At 41.8% G+C, this 20274-nt stretch overlaps 1 protein-coding gene across 3 annotated transcripts in view; it reads left to right on the top strand.

The window, feature by feature from the left end:
- Positions 1-20274, top strand: part of MTURN (maturin, neural progenitor differentiation regulator homolog) — a 69562-nt gene that overhangs the window by 48027 nt on the left and 1261 nt on the right. The gene's annotated exons all lie outside the window — the stretch shown is intronic.

The following is a 20274-nucleotide window of genomic DNA, read 5'->3' as shown; positions in this document are numbered from 1 at the left end:
TAGGCTTTTCCTCTTAATCCATAATATGACAGGGCCATATTTATGTGGTGTTGCCCATGCAGCTAAAGGTCATTTGATGATGGGTAAAAGATAGAGAGGAAATCTCAATAAATGTCATTTGCAATCTGAGGGAGGGAATAACGAGAGTGACTCATTTTGAGAACACTGAACTTTCTGAGCCAAGGTATCCATTTACCTGGAGGTCTGATGTAGCTCATCTTTGCTCCAGAATTTTGTCTATGGTGGGTTCTGACTTGCAGGGGTCTGGGAAAATAAGTTGGAGGGAAAAACAAATCAGGTGATTTTCCTCTCTTGCATCCATGCTGCCAAAGGGAAAGATAAGCAAAACCTGCAAAAACTCTGGAGACCTGTTTCCCTTCAAATTGCTCTATGCTTAGCACTGGTGTTTTTCTGCAAGTTGTCTGTTGCATAGGTCATTTGTTGATAGGTCATTTCATCACAAGCATGTGTTTTACAAGCCATAAAATGAAATTTTTAGCTCCCTCAAGTTCTTGCTTGTCAAAAGCTTTGCTTTTCCTTTAAAATTGCTCACATGCTTTGCATGCAGAGTGCCCCGAGTCTGACTTCACTACTCCATTAGACACAGAGAGGGCAGATCAGGGGACATAAGGGGGCAACAGATTGGCCAGCGTGTGTGCAGGGCTGTAATTGCCTGTTCCTGCCTCCTCTGGAAACAATGGAGGAGCAGAAGCAGCTGCTCTGCAGAGGAGATGAGGTGTAACATCTCCCTGGGAGCGGTGCCTGCCCAAGCACCCCTGGCTCCGAGGGATGCTTTGGGCTCTGGTCTCTTCCTGTCTGGCTGCCATCTGATACCATTGCCCAGCATGGGCACCTTGCTCCAATCTGCTGCTCTCCTCCACGTGCTGGTTCTGACAGGAGCAGCAATGATGCTGGTAGGGTCGGGCACTGGACAACCTTGGAAAGTGAGTTTGGCCCTCAGTGGGTTACAAGAGGAAAACAAACAGCATAGAAAGCACCAAAGTGTGGCTTAAACAAAAAGACTTGCTAAAGACATGTCTTTTTTCATGTCCCCAGCTGGATTTGCTGAGTTCATTGATTTTAATGGAGTTATTCCAGCCTACCTAGCTGAGATTACAGCCCATTAGATGATGTATTGCCATGTAAAATTCCAGTGAGTGGTACAGTTTATTTTCTCATTTGTTGGTTCTGCCATCTGGCACGGCTTTCTTATATCCTTCTCCATTCGCTATCCTCTGAAAATATATTTTGTGTTCTCTACAGACTGTCACTTTTCCCTTGCCAAATATTAGCTTCATGACTGAACACTTCTGGTTCCTTTTGAAATCACTTCGCACCATCACTTTTTTTCCTGACAACACCCTCAGGTGTCTATTATTTGATACTGGATTGTGTTGCCAGGTGCACTATTTTTGCTGTCGAGGCAGTCACAACACAAAGCAGAGATTACAAGCAGTCTCAGTTGGCAACTTTTTATTATTGAACATGGTTGACTTTTATACACTTTCTAATTGTTTATGCTTCTTCTACCTTTACTATTGGCTACAATAAGTCAACATAATACTATTGGTGAGAAGTTATAGTGACTTCAACTAACTTTCTAAAAATACTTTGTCCAGCTGCAAGGTTCTCTTATCTTTCTTCTCTCAGTCTCTTTGGTTACAGCCTTAGAGAAAGCTCCTTATCAGCTTCTTCTTACTTCTCAGTTTCTTCTCACTCCTATAGCTAACAAGCCTGCTGTTAGCCCCTTCCACACACTATGAGTTAAAAGAATACAGCTCCAGTTTGGCAAACATTTGTGCAGCTTCACAGCTTTAATGGGTCCTGGTGACTATAAATAATAAAGAGAAACTAAATAATACACTACTTCTTGTAAGTCACATGTAGGTTGGCTCCATTTTGGAATTCACCTCCTGAGAGAAGAAGGTTTGCCTCCATTTTAGGACAGGTATCATCCTGTCTGATGGCACAGGATCATCCTGTAGTGGATGAAAAGTCATGGATGTCACACACTCCAGAATGACACATTTAAACTCTAAACTCTATGATTGATACAGAACATGTTCTCCCAAAAAGGTTTGTGCTCACCTACTGAGGGATGGGATTAGGAATTTTCCTGCAAATATTCCCACATTTAATTTCCTTTGACTGGATAGCTACAAGAGTTTGTTCTAAGTATGAGAAAGTGCTGCTGAGGTCTTCTCTCTTTGAGACACACCTGAAGAAATGCAACCACAGGTACTGGTTGGTACCTATCAGCTGATGCTTGGCAAACAGGAAGGGTGGGAAGCAGAAGCATCAGGGTGAAGGGGTTGAACCACTTAGAATGGATAAACAGCAATTTTAAAATAAATTGTGAGTATGATATTCAGGGGAAGTGACCTCTAAGAGCAAATAAAGCAGAACTTTTTCTGCCCTGGAGGGTGTCCTTCGGTTGAGTCTGTGTTTGTAAAATGATTAGGGAAAATGAGACATATTTTAAAAGACCAGGAGCAGCAAGAACCAAACACAAGAGAAAACATTTCAACACAAAGGCTTGGTGGCAGAAGGGCCATGCACAGAGAGAGCCATTCTGCATTTCATTTCTGCTTCTTTCACACTTGGAAATACACCACTGAGAGATTAACTGAATGAAGTAAAAGCAAGGATGGAATGCAAAAAAGAAACTGTGATTCCCTAATAACTGACTGGCAAGCTGGTGTAGTGGGTCAGTGAATGCTATGAATGATTTGCAGACCAAGATCAGAGAGTAAAGGGGACACAGTCCACTTAGCTGGGCATCTGTGCAGGGCTTTGACTAACTGAAGCATTCGGAATACCTTTGTTTTTTCTCTTCTCACTTATAACCTCTTTTCACCTCTGTTCCTTCCAGATAAAGCCATGTACTTGTTAGTCTGCCTTGCCTAGTTCTTACTTTGTTTCATCATGTTAATGGAGAAGCTGAATTTCAGTTTGTTTCAGTTGTTTTTACCAAGAGGAAATCACACCTAAGGATTTCTATCATATTTTTTTCCATTTCTTCCAAGTGCTGAACCTTTTATTGGGTGAAATAGAAAAAAAATCTCATATTGGGAAAAATAAGCATTGACTGGGGCTGTGCCTGATACTATTTCATATTTTGCCCCCATCTGATTGTAGCATATTGTAATTGGAAGACCTATGGAACTTGCAATCAAATTATTCTGGTGTACATGGAGTTCATATCCAAACAGTCAGATATGGGCATGCCATAAACATAAATCAAATAAATCTGTAGAGCAGGAGAAATTTGTCTTTTCAAGATATCCAGAGCTGTCTGAAACCTCTCCTAAAATCAAAGTGTCATGCATAGCAAACAGCTTGGGGGAAGAGTAGCAATCAATACATCAGAGACAGACAAGAAATGGAAAACAGGGCTGTAAATTTAAGCATCCCTAATGCCACAATGCTTCTGAAGCAAGTTTGACACACCTCTTATGCTTTTACACGAGATACAGCTAAGTCATGCCCAAGATTTTCAAAATGCCCACTTGAATCTGCATTTCTTTCAGAGTCTAAGCTGACCAAGGTTGCTGTTACCTCTTGACTACCTGCCCCTCTGCCCCGTGACACTGACTGGATTTTTCACCTCTCCATCACACTGGCAAAAACTGTACCTAATCCTGCAGTGAGTTGGAGAGCTAAACTGGAAGAAAATGCTTCTTTTCTCCTCTGAACACCTCATGAAATGATTTGCTTGTTTCTCCCCCTTAATTGGCTCTCTGTATGATCACACAAGAGAAGAGAAAGAGAAGAGAAGAGAAAGAGAAGAGAAGAGAAGAGAAGAGAAGAGAAGAGAAGAGAAGAGAAGAGAAGAGAAGAGAAGAGAAGAGAAGAGAAGAGAAGAGAATGCAAAAAAGGAGGAGGGCAATCCCACTTTAGGTCATATACTAAAGTGCTGTGGAATTGCAGCTTTAAGAACACAGCCCCACTCCCAGTCATGCATATGTGTGGATGTTCCAAAGGGACTGCACATTGACTTTACTGCAGTGGCATATGTTTTCTTTGATACAGGATTCTTGAAACACTGGGTCACCTTGATTCATGAGTTAACCATAGAGAACCACCATATTCATTGGCATTTATACTTCCATTAAAGTACAAAAATTGCTCTTATCTATCATGGTTGTTCAGGAAATCTTCCTAGTAGGTCCAAACTGTGCAGTGTTTCCTTTCTTCAGTCCAAAAATAGTCTGAAATGATACTGATGAGATATAAACCCTGGCCAATTTGCTTGTTTCTATTCAGGCTTTGACTCAAAACCTTATTGACAACATTATAAATGTCAACATTTGATACATAATACATGAATACATTTTAGCAGATGGAGAGGAATAGAAATGAAGCCAAGATGCAGTTGAGGCTGGGCTTGGAATTGCTGGAAGGAGAAGGATGAAGAAAGGAGAGATGCCAAGAAGGAAGTAGAGCAGAAGGAGAGAAAGGAAGATGGGAAGGAAGGGAAGAGAAATCACTCCCACTGAGTTTTGCTGAATCAAATACTAAAAGAGTAAAGAGATAATAAACAACCCATCACCTTCTGCAGCAAAAGGTGAGGTTTTGTCTTTGTTCATTCTGTGAAGCTCTCTTTGAGACAAACAGGAGCTGTGCAATGGACAGAAGGCAATCTGCTTGTCCATACTCATACCATAGCCCATTCTTTGTACCCAGGGATGGAGTTTGCTCTCTTCCACAGGATGAACAGGGTAACCCCCTCGGTCAGAGACAGCTCAAGTGAAACAGCCTGGTAACCATCAATTTTAGATTAGCAAGAGAAACCCACTGCCTAGAACCAGTAGCTTATATCAATACTACAAACTGCTCTAAGCTTCTGGATAACAATAATGATCATTCTAGATTAAACAGATATGGAGTGCTACCATTCATCACTCAGTCTGTAAAAAAATTCAAACTGTTTAAAAAGGCTAATTGCTGTGCAGCAGAAACATGTGGCATAGGGATGAACTGCCTGCAAAACAGTCATTGCAATCTGCCAATGCTAACTATACTTTTAGGGGCTAACAAAAAGATGCCAGAGGACAAGATGAGAAACAAGGTGAAAGTAAAAGGTAAACTTATGATTTAGCATTCTGGGGACCAGGTTACCAATAACTATTATCACTACCTGTGCATCAAGCAGGCACAGAATGTGATTTTCAGAAACCCCTTTACATTTTCTAAAAAGCAGCTCCAGGAACTTTCCATTTTCTTCTTTTTCCTATGTTGTTTCTGTATTGAATATTCACATTCTTTTCCTAGAAAGACAGTTGATTTGTCTCAAAGTGTCTGCATTTAAAATATAAGTGTATTACTTTTGATATTCACTATTCCCATGCTTTTCTTCCTCAAAATTTAAAACAACAACAACAGTGCAATACTAAGAGGAAATTTCCCCAGGAAAACAAAGGATCTTTTCTATTTTAGATCCTTGGTAGCTCCATTTTCAGACCCAATCAGTTTGTCTGCTTTCGGTCTCAGAATTGCTTTTCTAGCCTTCAGCAAGTGCAATGCACAAGTCAAAGTCTGACAAACTTGATTTATGTTAGGAAATAATTTTTCTGTTGTCATAGAAACCACTGCAAGACAATCCAGGCATGAGTAAAAAGTAACAATGAAAAGCAGGTTGCTGGTTTCACCAATGAATATCTCTTCATTGCTGATGTCCCATCAGTAATTTCCTTGTCCTCTAAGGCAAAAAGGGCAAAAAGATGGTATCCAGAAGATTGGCTGAGAGGAAAAATTTGCCTAGAAGGAGGCTTTATTGTCCTGAGACAGGCACATTTCAGCCCAGAAGAGGGTGTGCAGCCAGCCCAACTTCTCCTGCAAAGCTGCAGCAGGGGAATGTTCTTTCCAATAGGGACCAAAGCCAGACTAGAAATCCCTCAAGCCTGTTATAAAGACGTCCATGCCATGGTGGAAAGAAGCAGAATAATTTCCTTCTCTTATGCCATGGGTTTTCTTCCATCAGCAGGAACGAATTATATCCACATTTTAATGTTTGCACGGCTCTTGGCACCGTGCTACGCATAAACAATTTCTGCTTCAATAAGAGGAAGCATTCACCTGCACAGCAACAAATACAAGGGAGTAAAAGCATCAATAATTGTTGAGGATCATGACACGCTCACATAGAAGCCTCTGCACCCAGCCCAGCCCTGCCTGCCCATGAGCTCTGTGGCACAGCACAGGCAACTGCACCCTGCCCAACAGAAATGATCGCTCAGTGCCATTTTCGCGTGATGAGAGCGCAGGAATGTACACTGTGTACTACAACACCTACCCTCCACTCAGGCTCCACCATCAGGCACGTTAGGGGTGTTTATCCCCAAGATTTACAAGGGCAATAAGCATTGCTAGTACTTGCCACTACAGCTGTCAGACTGGCTTGACATTATTTCCCAAGGGAAATCTGTTTCTGCATCTGCTACTGTTGGTTCAGTTTACAACAGGCTTTCAGCTAAAGGGCTGTTGCTGTGGATCCCTGGCCTCACAAAAAGGCAGAAGGACAAAAGTATTGCTGCAAAAAAATCAGAAAACCTGCAACATTTTGTGCAGCCTTTGAGTTCCTTTAAGTAGAAAAGCCAGAGTATTTCAGTCCAAAACGCTCCACTGCTGAAGTTATTACTGGGAACAGTCCAAAAATGGAGAACATGGATAGATTGTAACTTTTTTTTGCCTCTCATGCTGAGTAGTTGCAGTATGTCAATAATTAGAAAATAGTTTTGTGAGCCAATATTGTCTCTTTTTTAGCAGGTACACTTCCAGACAGTACTGTTTCCCCCCTGTTATTTATCATTTGAAAATATCTGCCAGACAATCTCTCAAAGTCCTTTCTGAGATGACACTTACTGGTATTAATTTTGCAAGTATAAGAAACAGAGGCAGATCTAGCATTGGTTCTGATTCCTGATAAAGTGGAAGCAGCTTTTAGTACTGGGTGTGCCACAGATTATGAAAAGGGAATTCTGAATTTATATTTTCCAATGTTCTCTGTAAGATGTGTTCTTGTAGGCTTTCCATGCAGCATTCTTCTTTTTAATAAAGAAAAAAATACAGACTACAAGGGGCAGCAGGACAGATGAAATAAATGTGCCTGATCTTATAAGTGAATATTAGTGGACATCTTTGACAGGGCTCATTGAACCCTAGTTATAAGAATCTGAATAGAAAGCCTCATTTGCTCCTGGTCATTTGCTCATTGTAAATGACCATTTGCAATGTGGTCATTTGCTTCTTTTCTTGAGAGACAAAAGTGCATTGAGGATGGAAAATAAAAAAGAATTCAGTTATTGTCATGATTATTGTTGCCAGATTATAAGAAATCTGCCACTTCTCCCGTATGTGCACATGTACATGTCTCTTTTTATGTTCACTGCCTGTCCACAGCTTGTCTCACACATGCATCTCGTTATGTCTCATTATCACATTTCATTCCCATGCTCTTTACAGTGCAAAACAAGGTGTGTACTTGGTTATGAAAATGCTAGAGGGGGTTGAGGGCAGTTTTGCATGGGAGATGCTGTATTACCATGTCAGTCACTGCTCCTTCTCTTTCCTAGCCTTTGCAGATGAATCCTGGATGAGCCTCAGCTGGGGCACTGGGGAAGCTGAGATTCAGAGAGCAGGTTCTCAGCCCAGGTCCCTCACACACTGCTATCAAACTTGCACTGAGGGGCCTGAAGGTCTCCTCCCACCATGCTGAACACCGAGTTTGGAGCTCAGCATAATTGATGGGTTGCTGGGGGAAGATGGTCCTTCCCAGTTGAACTCTTTCACTCTAGGCCTACACATAATCCTTTTATTTTACTTTTTTTTTCCAGAGGGAAGGCTGTTGCCTATTAACCAGCCCAGCTAGTCTAGTAAAAGGGGAGTAGGGGAGGGAGAGCACAGGCTTTTGCTGCAGCATCATGCTATCCACTGGTGCTATGCCATTCCTCCCTGTCATCCAGGCTCCTGCTGCAGTTTGTCCCCTGTGAATGTGAGTACTGATGAACCTTCTGCTGCTGCTGATCTGCTTCCCCTTTCTCTTGTGATGTGAGCTGTGTGTTTTGACCTGTGTTCAGCAGGGGATGCCATTACACATCAGGACCCGAAGTCTCTTGGAGGAAGTTTTCTTCTCTTGGAGGCAGCAGGGCATGCAGAGGGACCATAGTGGGAAAGGATGTGGCAACTTCCCTAAGGGAGGGGAGTAGGAATGGTTGGAGACAGAAGTGCAAAACAAAACCCATTCAACTGGAATAGCAAAGGCTGCTGAGCAACGGTGGCTGCTGTGACCTGAGCTGTGGGCATCGTGCTCAGCTGCATGAGCTGCACTCCCCAGAAAAAAAGTGATGATCCCTGGAAATGAGTGCTGAAGTCACCTGTGTGCTCAGAAGGCACAGCTACATCCTGGGGCAGCTGTAGATTCATCCGCTGTTGGTAGAGACTCTTACGGAGAGATAGGACCGGAGAATGGTTGTGGAGACGTGGAAGAGAATGCCTGCAGTAATAGAGGAGTAGCAGCAGCAGGCAGGTTGGTGGGAGAGAAGGTGTTGCATTTGCTGGGATATGGATATAAAACGCACAGCTGCCAAATCAAACCGTTCCCCTTGTTTATTTCCTTTTTTTTTTCTTTTCTTTTTTTTTTTTTCAATTTTTATTTTACGAATTACCAGTGACTTAAAGACAAAGAAAGAGAAAAGTATTCCCTCCTTTATATTCCAGAGCGTCCCCCTTCTCCCTGCTGTTTGGCAGCGCGCCCATCTCCAGCAGGCACTTTCAGATGCAGATTTTCCCTGAATAGGTGTGGCAGGGCTCTTTGTCCTCATGTCCCCACCTTCATTAGCGGCCCTGCTGCTCTTGGGGGCCTGCCTCAGCTATCAGAGGCACCAGGGCCGGGCGAGGAGCAGAGCAGAAAAGGCTCCCTTCACACTGATTCATTACCATTCAAATGGAGCAACACCCCAGCTATGCAGAGGGCGGTATCTTTCTAAAACATGCGTAAATAGCACACAAAACAATGATTACACTGCGCTTATGCTCCAGTTAAAATTCACCCTGGGTAGGCTGGATAAGGCATATCCATATAGGATAACAAGGATTCGCTCTGGATCTGCAAATGGTTCATAGATGTCTCTTGAGATAGGGGCACTGCCTGGGGCATGGGGGACCTGTCTGGGTAGGAACCTCTCAGCAGGGCAGCAAGCCGTGACAAGAAGACAGATGAGGAGAGGAGATGATCCCCGGTGTCTGCCGCCCTGGTTCAGGCTAAATGTTGAAAGATGAGACATCTGTGTATGAGACATCTGTGTGCGTGTGGTTCAGAGGCCAGTCATCCCACATAAATGGTGTTTGGAGGTTTGTGTCAAGCAAGAAAAGTCTCAATTATCAAAATTTGCTTTAAAAAGGTAGGAGAGGGAAATGCTGGGTAACTCGTGTGTTCAAGAACTGAAAACCAAGCCTGGTTTTAAAGTGCTTTTGGTGAAATATAATCTGACCTCGTGCTTAGTGAAAATAGTATATAAGGAACACTGTGAAAAGTCTCTTTTATATGAATATATTAATTCTGTAGCTTTATTGATATGTGAATGGTAACACCATATAGAAAAAAAGTATTGCCTGGTGAGAACACACTCCTGGGTGAACATGAGATGGAATGTCACATGTTCAAGACAAGGAATTGTAAGGAAGAAAAAGATTGATTTCCTCAGGCCATTTGGGATATGTTCCCTCTCTGCTGGAAGTTACACACTTCTCCATCAAGGCTGCTAATCTCTACATTTCCTGAATCTGCTTAAACTTACACTTCTGAAGTTGTAAATATCAGGGTCACGTTTGGGAGGAAATAAAAAGTGAAAACAGACTGACAGCAAAGAGAGGTCAGACCACAAATGGGGTTAATTAAAGAGCTGTCCATAGTCCAGAAACTGGGGAGCTCCTTGCCTGGGCTGTTTAAATCCAGCATTTCTGGACAGGGGCTTTCAGGAGGAAGAAGATATTGAGGCAGAGCCTGTGACCCTCCAACTGCCCTTACAGGTTTGCAGAAAACAGATCAGAGTGGGAAGAGCCACATGTGCCTTTGGGGTCAAACCCCTCATACAGCTAAAGGACCATCACAGCCAGATGTTGATTAGTTTGTATTGCCAAGAGAAATGGTGTCAGTCTTTCTGTGGACATCTTGTCAGTACTGAGGGCACAACTACTCCAGAGGGTGGTTGGACACTGGGACAGACTCCCCAGGGCAGTGGTCATGTCCCCAGGCCTGCCAGAGATCAAGAAGTGTTTGGACAATGCTCTCAGGGACATGGTGTGATTGCTAGGGTGTCCTGTGTGGGGACAGGAGTTGGACTTGATGATCCTTGTGGGTCCCTTCCAACTCTACATATGCTGTGATTCTGTGACCACTCAGGATTCACTCAGGGCCCTAGCTGGATGCTATGTCCAAATGTGACAACAAATACATACCAGCTCATCCAAGTGTTTCCTTTGCACTGCACTAGGCTGGGTTAGAACCCTAAATCCCTCTGCTGTCAACAGTCACAGTGGCAACACAGGGAGCGCCATTTTGCAAGAAAACCATTTAAAATGAGGGTTTTCCAGTCATGGCCTGAGATTCATTGGAAACAAATGACAGAACAGCTTGGGTTAGTATAAGGCTGAGAGCTGTGGGATACACCCACAGCAGCTCTGACACCAAACACAAATGATAACCAAAGTGCTTGTGCAGTTCTTCCACCTCTGTTTTCCTGCCCTCCTCTTTCACTAGAAGGCACTAGGATGGAGATGGGTGATGGCATGAGAATGCAGCCCTGCAGTGTGACTGCACAGGCTCTGGCTGGGTCTGCTGCTCACTTGAATTAGACCCAGAGTGCAGACAGATCCTGAGGGGCTAGAGCTGAACAATGTGGCCTGGGAAAAACTGGTTCATCAATTCCAGCTCTTCTCTTGCCACTATCAAAAGATTTTCTGGAAGCATTTTATAATGTCTACCTACACCAACAGCCACACAGCATGCTGGATTTGTAACCATAAAATCACACCTGCCAAAATAATATATTTTTGCCCTCTAAAGACCTGAACAGGTAGGTAATAAGCACCTTTTTTAGCAAGTACTCTGAAAGGCCTTCAAAAGCACAGTCTGCTGTGGAGAAGAAGAGGAACAAATCACCCTTTCCATAACCTCTTTGATTTATGGAGAGGAAAAAAACCCTTAAAATCCACCATGTTTCTTTGAAAACCAGCATAAGGCAATACTGTCTACAGAAATCTGCTTTATGTCCTTTCAGGTTCTCACTTTTCAGGCATATTTGCTGGTATGTGAAACACATATAAGCCTCTCAGTAACAGCTATGCTTTCAGATCTTTATTAACCAACAGAACTGGGAGACTGGCATTTCCCCAGTCTGGAAGAGGAGGATAGGGAAAAGATCTTCTGAGTTCTGTGAAAAACTAAATTTGGAATCTAATTCAGGATTTCCTGCAAATATTGATCAATTGACCTGCAGCTTGGATGTGAGCCATGGCTGTAGTCTCATTAGAGATTCCAGATTAATCATATGGCTGTCAAAGAGGCATCTTAGTGAGATTTTTCTGCGAAGACTATTGATGTAATTCCAGTTATGTTTAATTCTGGTAAATACAAGGATAGGTTTTTTAGCATGTGTGTTACAGAAAGAGGTGAAGAAGTATGTCAGGCTAGTTTAACCACAATTTCAGCACCGGTCTGGTTAAATCTGTTTCTAAATCAATCTAGCTCTGCTACTTCTGTGACCAAACCACACACAGAAAGGCCTTAAAAACTGAAGTGATAAACCACCAAGGAACTGCAGTTTTTCATGAAAACAACAGGGATGATAATTAAACTTCCACCAGTGGTCTGAATTGGCAGTCAGCTCAGTTAGAGAACTAATAAAGAGACAGACCAAATTCTTTACTGCCTGCCTGTGGGACAGATCAGCCTTGACAATGTTTCACCCTGCCTCTCTAAAATGGGGTGAAAGACTGTTCAGGCAACAGGCAAAGCTGTTTCCATTTGGCATCCTCCTCCTTTCTCATGAGTTTTCACCTGCTGTTTATTAAGGAGCTGTTCTATATAGACCTCCCCACCCCATTTGCTTCTGGACTCCCAGCTAATTCTGGTCTCATTACCTCTGTCTTGATGCCCACAAGACTTTTTAATAAGAATTAATTTCTTACCTGAGAAAGCCCTATTATGTACCATACAGCAATATTAGCAAAAAACATTAGGTTCTGTACCATTTGATTTCTGGGATTTTGTGATTAATTGTACAGCACTGACAGTAAATACATTTGGTCTATGTCAGCAGCTGATCAGAAAAAAAATTATCTATTTTCTCCTAGTACAGGTCATATCTATAAATCACCAGGTGAATTCAAAAGTGGCTTCTCAGGCTGCTACAATCTCTACATGACAATATATTTCTCTGACTAATTTCTTCAGAGATATCCTGCTGTATACAAACTTACAAGGTATTTTTGCAGAAATATTTATTGCATGTTCTGTGCTCCATGGCTGTCCCTAGTGAGACATTAGTGACATGGGTTTTTTTTGTGACTGGAATTTGCATAAATTGGATACCATGAGTTCCCTAAAAGTTCAGTGTTTCCAAAGCTCTTCTTATCATAAGGATATACTACAAAATGTATTGACCTTGTGGGCTTATTAACATGCTTTTACTTACTCTTTGAGCTTCTTGCAATCTGTAATGTGTTTTATCCTGACAAAATGATAAAGAGGTAGGGAGTAGAAAGGGAGGAATAGAATCAGCTAGAGACTAGACTGACTTATAAGTTGCCCAAATAATTAAGCCAAATAACTGAAAAACAAGGACAAGTTTTCTTCTGACCTACGCTGCTGCTCTTCAAGCATTGTACCCTCTTTCCCTTTGTTCCTTTTCTTCTGAGAAAATATACTGTCTTTCCACTTTTCTTCCACTGGGAAGATATCCTTCATGTAAATAAGTTTTGATTTAACAATGTATTTTAAATAATTTTTAGCATCCTTATCCTTTAGCTCATCCTTATTCGGTTTGACTTTTTCTCTTCCCTTTGCAAAATGCCCTTCATAATAATGGAATTGCATTAACATTTCTCCTTCAGCCTCCACTGCAAATAGGGACCTGAACCAAAGCCCTGGTTTGAACACTATTAGTAGAGGCACATCAGTTCAGGAGGGTTACAGCTGTTGAAACCTGCTCTGTAATACTGTCAGACAGAGCAAACTATAAGATCATCAAATATGATTTTAAATGAAGTCTGAATTCTAAAAGGATTCTGGAAAGAACCATTTTCAGATAAAGGCAAGGAGAATTACTCCAATTATAATGAAGGAGATAAAAAAATGCTCCTGAGCTTCCTCAATTCTAGGGATTTTACTGTATTTTCTAAAGCATTCTTTTCCTCTGTTCTCCCTGTCTAACACACCACACTGCATAAGTGTCACTGTGCATTTACATTTTTCTTTGTTACTGAGGACAGCCAGCTTGAATTAGAAGCTGTTCATGGCCAAATTCCAAAGAATTGGGATATTAACTTGTGTGTGGCAATGGATTAAAGCAGGGCTGTCCCAGCCCTTCTCCCAGCCTCGCAGGGGAGGGTGTTGATGGGTCACACAGCTGCTCCTGAGCTGCCACTGCTCCTGACTGACATATTTTTTGCTTTCCTCTAACATGTCAAGCTGTCTGTATCCTTCTGTCAGCTCCAGGCAAGGATGGCAGCCTCTGAGATAAGGGCAGCATGATGAGGCAAGGTTGGTACTCGTGTCATCCACCCCAGCTTGATCTGCTGCTGCATGGTCTGCACACTGCCAAAACTCTGTCATTCCTGTCTTCTGGGCAGCTACTGCTTGTAAAACCAACCTATTACTTTACAAAAGTTGTTATTTCACCCCAGACTGGGGACTTGTGGAAGTCCTGAGTCACTGGGAGGCCCCATGGAGGCTCTGTGACCTGGGCTCTGGGTGTAGCCCCACCCAAGTCACCCTGTTTGTGTGAACAGGAGCATTCCCTTCACTGAACCCCACTCCTAAACAGAAGGCAGAGGACCAAGTAGGGAATTTAATGTTAAACTAAGTTATTACCATTCAACCTAACTCTCTGCCTCCCCCCAAATATTTGAAATTCAAACAGATCGTGCTCTGCACAAAGCAAGCCAGTGCTCTCAGCTGGGAATGGATCTGTTATTGCCTAGTACCACACTGAAAAAACATTGATTTCCACACACTCTGAATGTTCCTAAAGGCTTAGGAACTCATGTCAGCTGACTGTGTTCGTACTGGATGCTCAATCACTGCACCAAATATGCTCTGGAAACTAGTCACCTTTAAAATGATAGTGGCACCTTCTTGAATGAATTCCTGCCACCAGATTTCATGGGTTTCCTTTGGGTTTTCTCGGGAGCAAAACGGGAAAGGATGAATATGAACATGACATGATGACAGCAATGTTGAAGCAACTTAATTCAAGGTTATTAATATACATTTGACATTTTTTCCCATGTTTTAAAATTTCCTCAGGGACATTTACTGCATTCTTTTCTTGGCATTTCTTTCAGTCTTTCATTCTCATTCCCTTTTTTCTTTCCTCTTTCCACTGTCCCCTTCCTCTCCTTTTCCTTTACCTCTTCCTGTTCCTGTTCTTTTTCCTTCTTTTTCTTTTCTACTCTAGTCTATTATACATTTTTGGCTTTACTATTCTATTACTTTTTATTTCAAGAAAATTCTAGACATGTGATACGGTTTTGCATGCTTTTGCTCCTAATAATAATTATGGGTCAATTTTCACACGCTATAAATTTGGATGGATAAATTTGGTGCAATTTTCCTGATATTGAGGGAATTTTAACTGACATTGGACTCTAACCTGACATTTTAATGATTGATTTGCATGGTCTCAGCTGCAAGACAATTTGTCTTAAGCCCCCATTAAATCAGAAAATGACTGTTTCTGACTGAATATGCCAATCATCCTAGCTTATCTAGTGAGAGATGCCACATGCTTTCTCCTGCTTTAGCCTTATTTTCTGACAGCTACTTACACTATTTACTGTCTAATTGGGTCTGCCAATCCTCCGTGCACATCCCAATCTGTCCAGCCCAGACACAAAAGTCTGAAAACATTTCTAAAATCTGCATACTGTTGTTGATTACAAGATACAGGGGCAAAAAGAAAATGCAGCCTAGATGTGACAACATGCTCACTTCTGTATCATTATTTCCCAGAAAAAATAAAAAATTGCAAAAACTGACAGAAGAAATTATGTCTGAGCACCTGGGCTGATTCTGATTATAAGGGAAGGAAGGGTACTATGTACAGGACAAAAGCCACATTTTCTTCTGAGGCTTTCACACTGGCAAGGCAGTAAGGACTAAATCCTGCCAGTTGTTGCTTGCTGTGCTGTGAAGGAGGAGGAGGAGGAAAGAGCTGCTCCCCAGGCAGTACCAGGGGATGCAGCTTGCTGGTGTGCCTCAGTGTGTGTCTGAAGGAACAGGATGCTCTCACACACAGCAGCTCCTGGTAAGGCAGGCCCTGCTTTGCCTCCATGCAGAGAAACAAGGACTCCCCTGTGCTGGGTCCCACTGTGAAATCCTGCTCATCAACACCAGGATTCTCTCCATGAAGGAAACATCTGCCAACATCACAGCTGTGGCTTGCCAAACAGCACACCAGCATTTGGACTACAGTTTCTCTGTGGGGTTGGCAGAGCTCTGACATCCGCCAGGACCTGATCCAAAGCTCATGGGATTTAATGGGGAAAAAAAAGTCCATTGATCTTGGTGGCTTTGGATCTGTCCTCTTGCTCATCTCCTTTGATGATTTATACAACACTGACATGCATATTTCACCTCTGAAGCACACAGAACACATGGTTTTAATCTCACCATTTCCCTGGTGACAGGGAAGGAGCTGTGTTGGCAGCTAAGACACTGAAAAACATTCATTATTCTGTATATTATTATTACTTTTTACTTCCCCATGAAAGGTAGAAATTACAATAAAAAATCACAGATATTTTGTTTTACAATCTTTACTTGCCCGAAAGACACAGTCAAATATTGTAAAGTGCAAATTTTTGTGTGTGCATAAAAATAATGAAAATGTTTTGTATTGAAGTGGGAGGTAAGAGAACATCAAGAACTAAAAGCCACTGAAAAATTTAAAAAAGCCCCTCTTCCCTAGAAATAGCTTAGAGAGGGAATCTTTCCAAAGTACCAGGAAATTCTCTTCTCAGGTTGGAAGGTGAGAACATTTCAATCTTGTGAAGACTTTGTTTATAACATCGAGATTACTGGGCCACTGGCAGCAGTTCTCTATCAGTTATGCTGATCTGGACCAAGTCCTACAGCAGCAGTGGCTAGAAAACAAACTTAAAGTAAGTCACAAGTCAAGATTCCTCCTGACCTCAAGAGCAGTTTTCCGGAGCAGCCAGGGCTTGCTATGTTCTCTGTCAGACCCAGTATCCCGTGCGTTTTCCCAAGTGATGCCCCCTCAGCACCCAAGTTCATGGAGACAGAGCAGTTCCTGCCCACAGAACAGACCCACAAACAGCCAGGCATTTTCATAAAACAGGAGGGATGCTTTGCTGTATTTTTAGATTTTTCATTCCTAACCCAACACCTTTTTCCTTCTTTGTTTCCTCACTGGCTAGTGCAATTTTTTCAGCACTAGATGTCAGTGTGGACTTGCAATACCAGACTGCTCTGTAAGTTTTCTTTAACAACAGAGGAATAATTGCTACCCAGAATGAATCCAAGCCTCTCCAGCCTCATTATATGCTTTCTACAAAACAGGTCTTTTTTTGCTGTTTAAACTCCACGTGGAAAGTGTAGAACTGCTTTCTGTCCTTGACTGGGATTAATACAGCTGTAAAAAGACCCTAATCTAAATTGTGATCATATCATGACTGAGTTAAAGAGAAGTTACCATGAGTCCAGAGGAAAAGCTTTGTTTAGAAAATAATACAGAAAAAGAAATGGTTCTGAATTATCTTGATAATTTGTGACCCTGCTAAGAAAGCATTGCACAGGTGGTCCATGGGGATGGTTGATCCTGCAACTAAGAATACTCATCTCAACAAGAACCTACTGACAAGACTGAGTCTTTGCTTTCCTACTGCCTAGAAAGATAGTGCATCATCTGGAAGTGTTTTGCTACACCAGGCAGTTACAAGGACTGTTCTAATTTGCACTTGATTTACTATTTGCCTGGCATTTTCTGAATATTGAACTGAAACTATCTTGGGGCAGAACAACCAGCCATGAAGTGTATGTTGGCTTTCTGAAGTGATGAAATGACTGGTTTCTACCACTCTTTGGAAAACATTTTGCTTCTTTAAGAAATTTAAGTCCCTCATTCCCTATGCTGTTATGGGAAGGCTGAGGAAGATGGATGAACCCTGACTCCCCTCATTCTGCAAGCAGCAATCTAGAACAAGACACAGCTCCTCTTGCTCCTGGAGAAGTACAAACTGGGGAAAGGCAAAGCAGAGAGAGGAGGAAGTGGGTTCACAATTCTGATTTCTCATCTCTTACGTTCATGGGATTTGGCTTCTGTGGAGTGGATGTGAGCCAACATGGCAGATGGAGCCTTTTACACCACCCTCCTGCTTTGTTTCCAGCAGGCGTGATGCGCAGGAGCTGGGGCAGAAAACGTTTCTGGCAGAGAGTGCCGAGCTCTCTGTCATCCTCCTGACCTGGTACTGCTGGAGCTGTGATCCAGGCCTTCAGAAAAATCCACTTACACGCCTTTGTTCTTCAGTAAGCATCAGCTAATGAAGTATTATCCTGATACATGCATTGGTGTGCCTAGCTTTTACTGGACTTTGTGGTTGTTGCTGTCCCTTTGACTCCTGCTGCACAAAGTCACTGTGACACATGTGACTGCCCACATGTGACAGCTGTGCTTAGCATTCCTATGTGTTTTTGTTTCTCATTATTAGGCTTATCAGTAGCAGACTGCAACTAGGGGGCTGTAGAATATCAATTAATAATTCATATAAAATATTAGCAAATACTGTGCAAAAAATAAGGACAAAGGCATTTTGTCTTCTGGGCTCTGAGAAGTTAAGGCAATATTTGGTAGATAATAGATAACCTAAGAGAATACAGATTGTACTTGGCAAATCTAATATCACATGGATTTACCACCTGCTCTCATTCCTACATTTTTTGCTGTTATTTTTCTCTAATACTGTTCTCCATATACTTACCTCTTTGTTTAGATGTCTGGCATTCAAAGAATTAGTATCAATAATGAAAGATGCATCCTGTAAAAGAGCTTTGCCTGCAATCAGCTTCTGAAGACTGATTTACCCGTGTAATTCTCACTGTGTCATGACTTGAAGTGTCTCCCTTCTTATTAACCATCATGAACTGCTCTAGATAAAGCTCTCTGTTAAGCCAGCTGCCTCTTTAGGTGCAGAAGGATTTTGTGGTCCCACCCTGCATTGAAAAACAAATTAGTGTAATTCAGGGATATACCTCAAAAGACTGCCATTATTTCTCCCTGCCCAAGTAAAGGGAGTATAAGGTGATCAATTCTCCTCCCCCAACTCCCAAATCCACACTCAGCTGGCATTGCTGGGTACTGACAGGAGATCTGAAAACAAGAGAGAGTAAACATGCTTACCATCGGTTAGTTTGTCCTCCACCCCCTCTCGGAAGTCACAGAAACAGAGAAATAAGCTGGATGGCACCTTTATATGTCAGCTTCTACCCCGGACCGGCATGCCTACAGATGTGTGCATCGTGCCTTGCCCACATAAACATGCACCCAGGTCACTTCATTGATGAAATGGTGCAGATTCCTCCGGTGTAGAAATGGGCATAGCCTAAGCAGCTATTTGTATTCTTTTGTTTCTTAAGCATGTAAAAATATGAGGGTTGGGGGTGGGGCTGTAACTGCATGAAAGATCAGGAAACTACACAGAGAGGTGATCAATGCTAAGCTGATAACAACAAAAACCCAACCAACAAGTAAAACTAATACAGTTTATGGCAGAACCAGTAACAGTACTGGCCTGATCACGTAGCAAAAAGGTAAATTCATTTGAATAGCATTTGGTATTGCCTCTGGTTACCTACATAGGTACTCAGTGGCTATGATAATACAACTATGAGTGTAGGACAGTATAGTAATTATTAGGGTGAATACCCTTTCCTATGAGAAATCTTGGACTGAAGTATATTTCCTAAAGTACTACTTTACAACATGTGGTAATGAAGTGCACAGCACAAATTGCCACTTTGTCAAGTATGTTATTTCCAAGTATTTCTTCCTGTACAAAATGGTCAATCAATAAGTCCAGTCAAAATGTCAGTTTATTTTCAAGATTATCTTTGTGAACATCAGTTTTCTCTACGGGCAACTCTAGAGTACAAAATACAGCATATTGTTTGCAGTGTGAAACTAGAAAAGCATAGAAACTTCAGAAAAGCATAAACTTCAAACAAAAGACAGAAGGCTTTAAACAGAATTTTTATAAAGCAAGGGTGAACCTCCTTACCCTTGTGAGCATCACCACACATTTACAAAACAATTTTAGAAATCAAACTTTGAGTTTGACAAGCAGCTTGGTTTTTTTATTCCATGAAGATTGATCTCAACATGTTGCAGAATTGTTTTTCACGTGTCAGTGCAAGCATGTGCCCAAATCTTCCTATGATTAACATCAATATGTGTAAAGAGTTATTTAATGCAAATAAAAATCTAAATCTGGATAATGGGGTCTCCTGCATCTATTAAAACACCAGACACCAGCTGGAGCATCACTGACACCAAAATCTATCTAAAGGGATTTCTAAATAGCTTTATGTATTGTTTGTAGTCACACTGAGAGGGATTACATGGGACCTATTTCCCTCAGTGCACAGATGTGAACATCAAACAGCCTCATCTCCTGGATGGCCTACTCTAGCTACAGATGTAAGGAATGTACATTTTACATGTCTTATTTCAGGAATATAAAACAGCTCTATTTTGCTTTCCCTATGAGCAACTGAACACATCAGAAGTCTCTATTTTCAGTTATCTGTGCAGAGCTATTTCTTTCAAACAGATGAAATACACAGTAATGTAAAAATTGCACTGACCTCTTTCAATCACAATGTGCAGTTCTAGCCTGGTACCTGCTCAGAAAATCGAGTTGGCTAAATCTTTTTAGAAGGTTTTAGAAGCCCACACTACTTAGTATAAAATTAAGCTGTATGTTATGAGGGTATGCCATTACTTTTCAAATCTTTCTCCTTTATAATAGAGTGTCTGA

Source organism: Molothrus aeneus, chromosome 1, assembly GCF_037042795.1.
Source record: "Molothrus aeneus isolate 106 chromosome 1, BPBGC_Maene_1.0, whole genome shotgun sequence".
In the NCBI taxonomy this organism is placed as follows: Eukaryota; Metazoa; Chordata; class Aves; order Passeriformes; family Icteridae; genus Molothrus; species Molothrus aeneus.
Note: the sequence above shows the minus strand (reverse complement) of the source record. Positions and strands in the feature narration are given on the sequence as shown.